Here is a 14,021-nt window from a genome sequence, read left to right on the forward strand (position 1 = left end):
ACAGCGTTTTCAGTAAATGGTGTTGGCAAAATTGGGTAAATTCATGTAGAAAACTAAATCTGTATATATCACCCTGAACCAGAATCAACTCCAATTTGATCAAAGACCTCGAAATAAAGACAGATTCCATAACAACATTACAGAAAGGAATAAGAGAAACTCTAGGGCTCCTAGGCACAGGCCGAAATTTTCTTAATAGAGATCCAGAAGCACAACAAATCAAAGAATGTTTGGGCAAATGGGATTGCATGAAAGTGCAGAGCTTCTGCAAGGCTAAGAACATAGCTAGCAAGATTAACAGAAAGCCCACGGACTGGGAGAAAATCTTCACTAGCCAAACAATGGACAAGGGTCTCATATCTAAAATATACTTAGAACTCAAAAAACTAAATCCCCAACAACAAATCCTCAAAGAAACAATTGCCTGATTAAAAAATGGGCTAAAGACTTAGAGACTTCTCTGAAGAGGAAATAAGAATGGCCAATAGATATATGACAAAATGCTCAGCTTCTCTAGCCATAAAAGAATGCAAATCAAGACAACACTGAGATTCCATTTCACCCCAGTTAGAATGGCTATAATCAAGAAATATAGTAACCACAGATGCTGGAGGTGATGTGCCAAAAGGGAACACTGCTGAATTGTTGGTGAGAGTGTAAACTGTTCAACCACTCTGGAAAGCAGTATGGAGATTCCTCAAAAGACTCCACAGATAGCTCCATTATGACCCAGCAATCCCACTTTTAGGCATTTACCCAAATGATCACAAATAATGTCATACCAAAGCTACCAGCACAATCATGTTTATTGCAGCATTATTTACCATAGCTAAGTTATGGAAAAAACCCAGATGCCCCTCAGTAGATGAATGGATCAAGAAAATGTGGTATATATACACAATGGATTGTTATGCCTCCATCAGAAAGAATGACATTGCCTCATTTGTTAGGAACGGGAGAGACTTGGAAAAAGTTATAGTTGAAGTAAGCCAGCCCAAGGAAACATAGGTCCCATGGTCTCCCTTTTTTGCAAAGACTAGTACATGTCTATGACAAACATAAGTCAAAGTCTATATACATATGACCACATGAGATAATGTTAAGCAAAATGTACCCCGACAGGGACACTGTTTTTTTTTCTTTCTTGCTAGTGCTAGTGTTTTTAATGTACTTATAATGAACAATGTGAATGTTTGTTTCTCTTGTATGTACTTCCCCAACAGTATAAACCCTGTTTTACTGGATTTGATGCCAGTGTTCTGCAACTTGTATGTATATTTTTGTAATATGGAGACTGGAAGGAACACTTAAATGAAGATACAGGCTGACCCATTGTGAAGACAAGATGCACAGGACACTATGTTGAAAACGAACTTTACAATGTGAGTGGGGTCAGGAGGTATTGGGGAGGTCGGGAGGGAAGTGATGGTAGAGGGAAAACAAAGGAGGAGGTAACAAATCTTGCTATGAAATGTACTCACTACCCTATTCATGAAAGTGTAGCCCCGGTGTACAACATTTTTACTATATATACATATATACATATATATATATATATATATACATACATATATATATTTATTTAAAGAAAACAAACTTTACAACTTTGGCTACAGAGTGGGTGTATTTGGTGAGGTGGGAGGGAGGCGATTGTAAGGGGAAAACAGAGGAGGAGGCAACAATGCTCAATAGGAAATGTACTCATTACCTTGTTCATGTAACTGTAACTCCTGTGTACAGCAATTTTAAAATTAAAAACGTATGGTTCAAAGCAAGCCCTAGCAGGAAAGTCTGTCAAACTCTTATCTGCAACTAATCACCCGAAAACAGGAAGTGGAACTGTGGCTCAAGTGGTAGAGAGCTAGCCTCGAGCTGAGGAGCTCAGGATGTGTTAACCCCCATGCCCAGAGTTCAAGCGCAATGACCAATAAAAAGAAAAAAAAAAAACTAAAGCATCAAACAACCTGAAGATGTTGTCCAGAATAATGAGTGGAGCATTATGCAGTTACATGACTTAGTCACTTACTACCCAGTTTACAAGGAGAGATGATGGGTGATTTTTGTGTGTACCAAAACCTGCAAAATTATTTTGCTCTTTCCCAAGCAGAGAGGAAGGGGGGAATGGAGTTGGGTAGAAGGTGTTTGGTGGCCTAGCCTTTTGGTTCAGTGATTGTTTTCTGTAGTCAAATTCAGAGAAATTCGTTTTGTAATCTTACTTGCATGGAGAACAAAGTCTTGCCATGGAAGTGGTCTTTATAATGTCATTAGCCAGGTCCCGTCGCAACCACCATTGGGTAATCCAAGTCTCACTTCAGGACCAAGATGCCTTGACGACAACTGATCCACTGGGCAGGTGGACGTAACCACAGCCAGAAAAGTCAGAAAGTGCCATGCTGAGTGCAGCACTGGAGATCTAGACCGCGCAGAGATTTTTTTTTTGTGATTCTCATTTTGTATTACCACTTTGAGTCTGTACAATAAACCATGGATTTTATCTTTCTTCCCTCTCCTTGGATAAAGCTAATAAACACTCTGCCTCTAGTGAGGCACTTAACTCTTAGGTCTGGCCAATCATTTCCAGGATAGGGAATTACTATGGAAGTAGTGTATTTCGATCTTACGAGAAAACAGCCTTTTTTCCCTCTTAAATTTATTTATTGATAGGAATTTTTAGGGGCAATCTGTTTGGATTTTTAGATGAAAGGCTTGTAGGAAACTATGTTCATAATCTAGATCCTCCTCACCTCAACACCTAAAATACAAATTTCACAACACTTTTACAAGAAACAATTGAAAACCATACACTGGAATGCTCAAATACAGAACGTTTTACACAGCCCAGAATGTAACTCTGCTGTCTGAAGGTGGGGCTCTTTTTGTATAAAGTAACAAACCAATCCAAAAGAGCAGCCACGAATACCAGACATGAGTGTCAATGGCTGCTACTCCCCAGACAAGAAGCATGGAAGGACAGCCGGAGCCCATGAGAGCAGTACACAGAGGAAAGTTTCCATGCCAGCCTCGGCACAAAAGTTGGCATCACTCTGCCTAAGCCTGCCTTTCTTATCTTCTCCCCACAGCCAAGCAGAGTCATCTCCTGCTCTACGTAGGATAAATACTGTACAAGTGAATCAGGAGTGTGTCTTTTATTCACTCTGCACTCCGGGGCAGGTGGCCCCACCACAGTGTGTGTATGCACTCCCAGGGCTGAATAGTCAGGGCCCAGGCCCATGGGGCAGGTGGGCACTAGATGTGTCAGTGGCATCTGCCATTCATACAGTGGCCACTGGGTGCTGCCCTAGCCCAACAGCAGGTACAACTTGATCTCCAACAGTCCCCAGGCCTGGGGCTTTAGAATGCTGGAGGTGGGTGGGCTGCAACTAGGTTCCTTACTAGCTCAGCATGCCAGATAATGCAACTGCTGCCTGAATTACTAATTATTTTATGGAGCAGTTTTAATCAAAGTGATACACATTACTGTATGATATTTAATGTTATATCATTTAGTCTGTAGTATCCAAAAGACATTGAAGTAGATACTAGCAAGAATGGACTTTATTGTTTGTATTTATAAGACCATAATGGCAAATTGAAATAAAAGTAAAATAAAATTGTTTTCCAAAAACACATTATTAAGTCTAACAAGTTGAAAAATTGCAAATGAAGTAACTGCAAATGAAGTTTGATAAAATGCACAAACTATATTACTTTAGTTACATTCAAAAGTAAAAAAAAAAGAATGACAGAAAAAATACCTATTGGATATAAAATATTACAATTGTTTAACAGGTTGAAGTGATATAGGTTATGTATTTTGTTGAAATAAAATATAATATTTTTCTCTTAGTACTATTTATCTCAGTGAAGGAAAACATTATAAATTGTAAATTATATATGTCGTGTTGCTTCTGGTCCCATAAAAGGGAGTGACATTTCCAATGGGAGTCCTGGGAAGTCACTCTCACCCAGCCCATGTAGACCAATCAGAGGTCTTTGTGGTGACCCTGAGGAGGTGTTGGGCACCACATTTCTGCTGCAGCAAGTGCAGCACCCATTGTGGTGGGCTGCAGCCAACAAGACTCCATCCGTGACCAAACCAAACAACACAGCCTCAGGGGCCAAAGCCAGGAGGAGAGGCAGGGCAGACCCCAAGTGCTGCTTTCCATCTGGGTGGCCTACACTCCCAAGGTCAGAACCATTCCCCTGCTTTGGATCCCAGCGGGAGAAGGTGAGCCTATTGCCTACAGACAGTGTGTCCCTAGAATGGCACCCACAGCCAGGCTCACGTGGACCAGGAAGATGATGGAGGGAAAGTGGCAAAGAAAGGTGAGGGGCTTCAGGTCCCCAGTGCTGTGGTGAGTGTGCTGTAAGTCCAGGCTCCTCTGGTGATGATGGACATATGCTGGGATGGCCATGTAGCGGACCAGAAAATGGAGGTCTGTGGAGATGTTGAAGTGGCTCCAGGAATCTGAGCTGCTGCAGCTGTCACAAGCCCACTTGGAGAGGGACCAGCACAGGGCTCCAGTCCCCCGACTGGCATAAAGACTGGTGAGATAGACCCAGGCTGGGCTGCTCAGCCACCAGGGTGCTGTCTGTCTGCCCTGACTTTCTTCTCCCTTGGACTGTTCAGTATGCACCCAAGGGGGCAGGTGGTGACCTCAGAATGGAGTCTCCCTGGGATGACACTCACACCCAGGACCACTGCAGACCAGTACCAGCACAGCTGGAGGAGGAGAGGGTGGCAGTGGACTCGACTCCAACCCCATGGTTGCCGTCTCCTGGATGAAATCAGGGAAGCAAGGCTGGGAGGGGAGGCAGTCAGGGTGGGAAGTATGGGTAGGCTAAGACCCCCGCCAGCCTCTGCAGTTCCACTCAGGCTCATCTGGCAGTGCTGTGGAGCATGTGCACACAGCCTCTCAATGTGCATACACCCCAAGACAGGGGGCCCCACTTCCCAACAGGTGACCTGAAGACGGAACCCACTCCCACAGGAACTAGTAAAATGGAAGTTCACATGGTGACACAGAAGGGGATTCAGGGCACAGCCTTGGTGTAGCACTGAACAGCTGGCAAAAAAAGGAAAATCATCCCCTAAATATTTATATCAGTGCTAACTTATACTTTTAAAACAGTTTTAGGGCTCGGAAGGTGGCTCAGTGGTAGAGTGCTTGCCTTGCATTCATGAGGTCCTGGGTTCGATAACTCAGCACCACATAAGAAAAAAGAAAAAAGCCAGAAGTGGCACTGTGGCTCAAGTGGTAGAGCGCTCGTCTTGAGCTGAAGAGCTGAGGGACAGCACCCAGGCCCAAAGTTCAGGCCCCATGACCGGACCAAAAACAAAACAAAACAAAACAAATAAAAAACAGTTTTACTTTCCTCTTTTCCTATAAGTTTTCTTCAGACCCTCTGAATTAACCAGAAATCTCCAGGATTTCTTCATGCACAGTAACACAAATGAATGTAGCTTCTATTTTTTTTAATTAAGGAAGGTTTCATTTAGTTCTTTCCCATATATGATACATGAAAAAGAAATCCTGAGGTGAATCTGTAAAACAGCAAACTCCAGATGTCTTCTGAACTCCTCAATGCAGAAATGTGGAGCAGTGCATGCCTTCAGAATAAAGTGATCTAGCATCAGGTACTTACCCACATTGTCATTGGGCTGGCTGTCTCTCTGATTAAAAAATAATCCTGCCACACACATGCATATAACTTATGAAGAATGTTTTCCAACATTCTTCTTGTTATATTGCACTTATCTTTCTCCTCCTGTCTCCTGTCCTCCTCTTTCCCCTGGTCAATTTTCCTATTCCTTCCCACATTGTCCCCTCTTCTTTCTCCCTTTTTCCTCCTCCTCCTCTTTCTCCAGTTCTTCCTTTCTCCTCTGTTTCCTTTTCCTTCTTCTCACCCCTTCATTGCCCTTTTTATTTTCTTTTTCTCCTTCCCTTTCACTTTCTTCTACTTCTTCTTTATAGTCCTGGGGCTTGGAATCAGGGCCTTGTACTCACAAAGCAGATGCTATGCTGCTTACGATAAGCCTCCAGTCTGGGTTTCATTTAAATGACACTTATTTGTGATTATTTTAAGTACCACACCCAGCATAGCTTTTAATTCAGGATAAAATTCATTTTACATATTCTATATAATAACTATATGCTACTCACATGTTGTGGCTAATGGGTTTTGATTATGCTCTGGGCTTCAGATAAATTCTTCAGAAACAATGTGTTTGAAGGCACTCTAATTGTGATTCTGTGTAACTCCCAATTAATGAACTGGTTACTTTCCATCTTGCAAAAGTGACTTCCATATTACTCCTAATTCAATGAACTGTCATTTTGTGGCAGCACTCACAGTAATAGTGGGGGATCAGAAAATTAAATCGACTGGAAAACCCCTGGCTATTTAGTAAGAAGCCAGAAAAAGACTTGTGGCTCAGTGGTTTAGCGACATCCTTGCACAGAATAATCAGTTGAAAGGACCTAGGCTTGAATTGAAGATCTATAGGGGGTGGATACACACAGACACACACACACACACACACACACACACACACACACACACACACACACACACAACACACACACACACACACACACACAATTCTCAGCTAGAGCAAGTAGAGTATCTGTTTCTCAGTAACATGTCTGAGTTTCTTTCCTATGTGTTTGGATATTTTGAAAGCTACATCATCAACTTCCTTAATTTCAATAAATAACGGTGTATTCACTACTATTTCTTCCTGGTTGGAAAATATTTTAAGACACATTTTCGTGTTGAAAGTTGAGTTTGCTCCCAATATGCTGACTCTCTTGGATTGTAAGAAAATTAATAATTCTGCCTTTAATTCATTAGCTCATAAGTTAAGTTATATGCTTCACCTAGGAGTTAAATTGATGCTCAGTGGGAAGTGTTTGAAGTCACTTGTCTGAAGTTTTAAAGTGGAGTAAAAATTGCAAAGAAACCCGAGGTAGTGAAAGCGAGAGACAGATGAAAAGAAATCGAAAATGAACTTCAGACTCCTCTTCAGACCAATTATATTACAAAGGCCTGGCCTTGAACTGAGTTTGTAAAGCTTCTGCTCATTAGCAGGCACTCTTCACACTGAGCCACACATCTAAGCCCTAAAGACTTTCATTAGAGAGAGGCATTCCTGGATCTTGAACTCAGGGTCTGGCCTCTATCCTTGAGCTTCTATTGTTCAAGCATTTTAGCACTTGAGACACAACTGCACTTCTGTCATTTGGTAGGTAATTCAAGCTAAGAGTCTCAAAAACTTTCCTTCCAGGCTGGCTTCAAACTGGGACCCTCAGATCTCATCTTCTGAATTGCTAGATTTTTAGGTATGCACCACATCTACCAAAAGCCAGGAGTTTCAATGAGGCTCTTATTTCCAATAAAATTCTCTAACACACACACACACACACACACACACACACACAAGAAAAAATTTGAGCTACTGCACAAGTGTTATAAAGAGTGAAAACCTGTAGCAAAAACACGCTGGGACAGTGGCCAGGCCCTAAGTTCAAGTGCTAGAAGCAACAGAAAAATGAATAAATTCATTAATTAAAATTTAACAATGTCAAACCAAAAAATAAAAGGCAAAAATTAGTTGGAAGAAAAGAGGCATTAAGGGGATAGAGAGGCCTGGCTAATTTAGTAGAACCATGGAGTGAAAGCATTAGTTGGCCTTTGGGAGTCCTGGTCTTGGACTTAAAAATATAGAAAAAAGAAAAGCAAGTAAGGCTTCTACAATGAGCCTGGCAGTAGTAGCTCACATCTGCAATCCTAGCTACTAAAAATCAGCAATCTGAGGATCACAGTCTGTCCAGGAGGGAATTCCTTCTTCCTTCTTGCAACCAGCAGACAGGCAGCATCAGCCCTGTGCCTGTACCACAACTGGACCCCTCTGCCTACATAGCTCCAGAAACCAGAAACACACCCAACTGGACCCAACAGCAAAATCCAATGCTTCTTCAACTGGATTCAGAGCCCAGAGGCACTTCCTGCGTTTAGTTACACCATGGTTTTGCTGCTCCAGAACAACTAATGATACAGACCCTTGCTTCATAACTCCACTCTACCTTACCTCGCTGGCTACCTTGGTTTAGGAGCCTGGCACACCCTTCTAGGAGCAGAGACTTCAGCCCCGCTATTTTCTGAAAACACATTCAGATAATTTTTATTTTCTAGTTACCCCAACTAAATGGAATTAAAATCTGTGTTCAGAATCTGCTTCTACTTCCTTTTTCTGGATAGCCACCATTTTCTACTGGTATATTTTGGTCAGTAAATAATCTTTACATAAATAATGCATTCTTAATTATGACTTCAACAATGAAGGCTCAATTTAACTGATCATATCCTCCCAAGATTCCCGTTATCCTACCATTTCCTTGACAGTCATGAAACAGAGAGAGTTGAATGAAAATACACGACTCCACAATTAACAAGACACTTCATCCCCAGTCTTACATATATTTTGCTGATAGAGACCCCTGAGAGAGGATGCAAAGCCTTTAAGAAGTGCAGAAAGGAGACAGAGGGAGAAGAAAAGCAAGAGGGAAAAGAGGGAGAGAGTACACCAAGCCAATAGGGATAGGTTTACCTCAGGCAGAGGTTTGGCAGGTTTTCAGTGGATTCCTTCCACGAATTCAAAATTTGGTAACAGTACGCTAGGGAAATCGACATCCCAGTAAGTCCTAATGAGCCATATTTAGGTTTGACCATGAGATCAAGGATTGTAAAGGGTCTTCCTGAATGGAGAAAAGAATATGATAGGAAGGATCATGAAAAACTTTGCCCTAAAATACAGCACATGTTTTAATGAAATAAGTTGAAATAATGTAGGTAAGACATTTAGATATTGTATTTTGATAAGGGATATTTGTTTATAATGACACATGTATTACTCTGTATATGAAATACATTTTCTCAATGCTATAAAAGTATCAAATAAAATATTAGAATCATATGGATGTCTAGAACCAATTATTAATATCACATACTCTAACAAAGCTTTCCTAGGAGGTTTCTCCAGTTTATCATGAATTTTGTTGATCCTTGATTTATTTTCCAGAAGAGTAAGTTTTTGAGAGTCTGAGTAAATTCCGAGTGGTGCTACTGCATTTGTTTCATATTAAGAATTGATAATATTACTCTCCACCTCTCAAGGAAGAGAAAGAGATAGAGAGAGACAGAGAGACAGAGAGAGAGAGAGAGAGAGAGAGAGAGAGAGAGAGAGAGAGAGAGAGAGAGAGAGAGAGAGAGAGAGAGATGCAGTCATTAATGCATTTTCTCTGGGTGATAGACAATATTTAATCATTGTAAAGGATCTTTCCTACAACTATATGTAAATGATTACTTTATAACTGAGAAAAGTGAGCTACAAAAGATGGAACATTTTTCTTTTTGAACATAGTTTTGGTGATAAATCACCAACTGTAAGAATAAATCTACATAGCTGTACTCATTAAGACATTAATGAGATTAATACTTTATTTTCTTGCTTTTTGTACATGTCCTGAGGTTGATATCAGGATCTGGGTAATGTTTTTGAGTGTTTTATAATCACTCAATTTTTAATGTTATTATGGAGGTGATGTAAGGAGGGGTTACAGTTGCACAATCAGGTAATGGGTGAATTTTTTTAGGTTAATGTCAAACATTCTCTCCCTGATCTTTTTTTTTTGGTCAAAATTAGCACTCTACCACACTTGGGCCACAGCTCTACTTCTTCTCTTTTGTTGTTTCATTTGAGATAAAAGTCTCACAGACTTTTCTGGCTGAGCATGTTTGAACTATTAGCCTCCCATGTAGGAAGGATTACAAGTGTTAGCACTTGGTACCTGGAATATTATTCTTTAAAGTGACATAAAACTATACTAAAATACATAATTTTCTGGAAATGTAGTCTATGATTCAAGTAGCAGAGGTAGTCCTTCTAGAAATGTTTCTGAATGAGGATGGCCAGAGAGATTTAACTCCTTCTCTAATGTAAGCCTTTCTTTTCATTGATCTGTATTTCTTTCGAGTGTTTAGGATTGGTATTTACTTCAGCTGACCTTTAAAGAAACAGAAAATCTAGGATTAAATCATAATAATAAATTGCAGAGAATCTGCAAGGCAAAGAACATAGCTAGCAAGATCAATAGAAATCCCACGGATTGGGATAAGATCTTCACTAGCTTACAACGGACAAAGGTCTCATATCGAAAAAATACCGGGAACAAAAAAATTGAATCCCCCAACAACAAATCCTCAAAGAAACAACTGCCTAATGAATAAGTGGGCTAAAGACTTAAACAGAGACTTCTCTGAAGAGGAAGGAAGGATAGCCTTTAGACACATGAAGAAATGCTGAACCTTTCTAGCCATAAATCAGCAGTGAGATACCACCTCACCCCATTTAGAATGGCTATGATCAAGAACTCTAATAACAACAGATGCTGGAGGGAATGTGGACAGGAGGGAACCTTACTTCATTGTTGGTGGGAGTGTAAACTTGTTCAACCATTTTGGAAAGTAGTATTGATGCTCCTCAAAAGACTCAACATAGAGCTCCCCTAAGACCCAGCAGTCCCATTTTTGGGCACTTACCCAAATGATCACAAACAAGACTATACTAAAGCTACCAGCATAACTATGTCTATTGCAGCATTACTTACCATAGCTAAGATATGGAACCAACCCAGATGCTCCTCAGTGGTGAATGGATCAAGAAAATGTGGTATATATACACAATGGAATTCTATGCCTCCATCAGAAAGAATGACATTGCCCCATTTGTTAGGAAATGGAAAGACTTGGAAAAATTATATTAAGTGAAATAAGCCAGGCACAAAAAACATAGGTCCCATGGTTTCCCTTATTTGCAACAACTAGTTTATGTCTGAGACAAGCAGAAAAGTTCAGATAATTTGATGTTAGGTGAAATGAACCCCAAGATAATTATTCAACTGTTTATTTTTCTTTCATGCGATTATTTCTAACATTTTTATAAGATGATTTCTTTGTTGCTTTGTATTTCCCTCACCCACATATAATCTCTGCTTTCACTGTAGTTGATGTTGGTATAATTTGTGGAGGAGAAGGGAAAACACAAATCATTTAAATAGTGATACAGGTGGACCAATTGGAACAATGAGATGTACAAGTCATTATGTTTAAAACAAACTTTACAACTTTGGCGGGGAGGAGGGAGGCGGGGGGGGGAGTTATGAAGGAATGGGAAGGGGAAAGAAAGGAGGAGGCAACAATGCTTGATAAGAAATGTGCTCATTACCTTGCCCATGTAATTGTAACCCCCCATACGATATTTTCACAATAAAAAATAATAATTTAAATGGCAGTTTATCTAGAACTTCACTATAAAACTGATTACATTTCTTCTCATTAAATGTTTGGAAGAACAGCTCATTGTTTCTCATATTCATTGCCAGGGAAGAAGCGGGGAGTGTACACAAAAGGAATTTTCAGTACTTCAGCCAGCAGTTCTCCAGAGGGAACCAGGGAGTCTGCTAGCAGGACATCAAATTTTCTTGTTTAAAACCATGTCTTTACAAAAGATTTCAAAAACAACAGAAAATTCTACAGAAATGCTTTGCGATATTGAATAAAATTTCCAGAATAAGTATTTTGGGAACTCATCTGTGCATTCATTGACCCATTGTTTGAAATTACTTTCAAGTCCTTCATATTCAAAGACATTTGGAAAATCTCAAATTTAAAAGGGGATGATTTTCTGGAATCCACATGAATGGCAGCAGAGAATGTCCAGACAGTGATCTCGTGGCCTCTCTGCATGAGCTCATGCAGGATCATCTTTGCATTGACCCAAAGGCTGTACCAATGTGACATTAACTAGAATTCTCTGTCCTATTAAGGCGAACATAAAGAGAAAATGAACATGATTCATTAGCTACCTTTTATGCTTAAGAACACCTTGGGAAGAACACCTTGAATTCTATTTTTATTTGAAATATGGCTAGGTAAACTGACTGAATTTTTAATTTTATATAATTTTGCTTAATTTAAGTATTGTCATTCACAGGTTTGTGTCGGGCTACTCAACTGAGTAGAACAACTATGGCCTCTGATGAATTCACTAGAATACCTCCAAAGTCATCTAGGAATACAAGCCATGGAAATCATTCAGCTTTTCACTAGTCACAGTAAGAAACAATAAAATAGGAAAATAAATAAAACTTACAATAAAAAACACCAAAGGAGCTTTAATCAAAATTCAGCATAATTTATCTAGTATTTAAACGTTAATCTTCAGATTTCATCATTCTGAGTAGCTAGGATTACAGATGTGAACTACTTTCAGGTGTTTGTTAGTTTTTTTTTTTTAATACCAAGACAGCAGTGTATTTTATATTAGACTCATCTCCTGCCTGCACTCAGCTGTCACTTGGACCTAAGTACTATTATAATGTATGGGGTACCTTTAGACCTACTTTGTAGTTGCTAGGAACTACAAGGAGTAGAGAAATCAGCTAGAACTCACCATAACAAAATAAAAGAGGAAGCTGTGTGCAGATGGATCACACATGTAAACATTACTACTCATGAGTCTGTGATCTGAGGACTGCAGTTCAAAGCCAGCCCAGTTAGCAAAGCTTATGAGATTATTTTTTGTTTCTTTTTTTTATTGTAAAAATAACATACAGAGGGGTTAAAATTACATGGCAAGGTAATGAGTACATTTCTTATCAAGCATTTTTCGGTCCTCCTTTATTTCCCTTTACCATCCCTTCCCAACCACTCTACCCCAGTACACCTCTCACCCACTGCCGAAATTGTAAAGTTTGTTTTTCGACATAAGGACCTGTACATCTCATTGTTGCAATGGGTCCACCTGGACCCCTATTTAAAAAAATTTTTTTTATCCCTTCCCCTCCACTAAGTACACCAGTATCAAATACAGTGAAAACAGTGGTTATACTGTGGGGGAGGGACATACAAAGCAACAAAGAAATCATCTTATAAATATGTTAGGAACAATCACAAGAAAGAAAAAAACATTTAAATTCTTATTTTGGGGTTCATTTCACCTAATATCAACTTAACTGACTGTTTCTGCTTGTCTCAGACATATACTAGTTATTGCAAATAAGGGAAGGGTTGGACCTAGTGTTTCTTTGGGTCTGGCTTATTTCACTTAATATAATTGTTTCCAAGTTTTTCCATTTCCTAACAAATGTGACAATGTCATTCTTTCTGATGGAGGCATAGAATTCGTTTATGTTTATATACCACATTTTCTTGATGAATTCATCTACTGAGGGGCATCTGGGTTGGTTCTATTTCTTAGCTATGGCAAATAATGCTGTAATAAACTTAGTTGTGCTGGTAGATGTAGTATGGTCTGGTTTGTTTTCACTGGGATTAATGCCCAAAAGTGGGATTGCTGGGTCATAGGGGAGCTCTATGTGAAGTCTTTTCATGAACCTCCATACTGCTTTCCAACGTGGTTGAACAAGTTTACACTCCCACCAACAATGAAGTAAGGTTCCCTTCCGTCCACATCCCCTCCAGCATCTATTGTTATTAGAGTTCTTGATTATAGCCATTCTAACTGGGGTGAGGTGGTATCTCAATGCTGTTTTGATTTGCATTTCTTTTATGGCTAGGTAGGTGAGCAATTCTTCATGTGTCTGTTGGCCATCCTTCTTACTTCTTCAGAGAATTTCTTTTTAAGATTTAACCCACTTATTAATTGGGCAGTTGTTTCTTTAAGGATTTATTGTTGGAGGATTTAATTTTTTGAGTTCCAATTATATTTTAGATATGAGACCCCTGTCCGTTGTATGGCTAGTGAAGATCTTCTCCCAATTCTTGGGCTTTCTTTTGATCTTGCTAGCTAAGTCCTTTGACAAACAGAAGCTCTGCAATTTCATGCAATCCCATTTGTCCAAACTTTCTTTGATTTGTTGTGTTTCTGGGTCTCTATTAGAATATTTCAGCCTGTGCGAAGGAGACCTTGGTCGTTTTCTATTCCATCCTGCAATGTT

This window comes from Dipodomys merriami, unplaced genomic scaffold (genome assembly GCF_024711535.1).
Source record: "Dipodomys merriami isolate MVZ:Mamm:240054 unplaced genomic scaffold, mDipMer1.0.p SCAF_262, whole genome shotgun sequence".
Lineage (NCBI taxonomy): Eukaryota > Metazoa > Chordata > Mammalia > Rodentia > Heteromyidae > Dipodomys > Dipodomys merriami.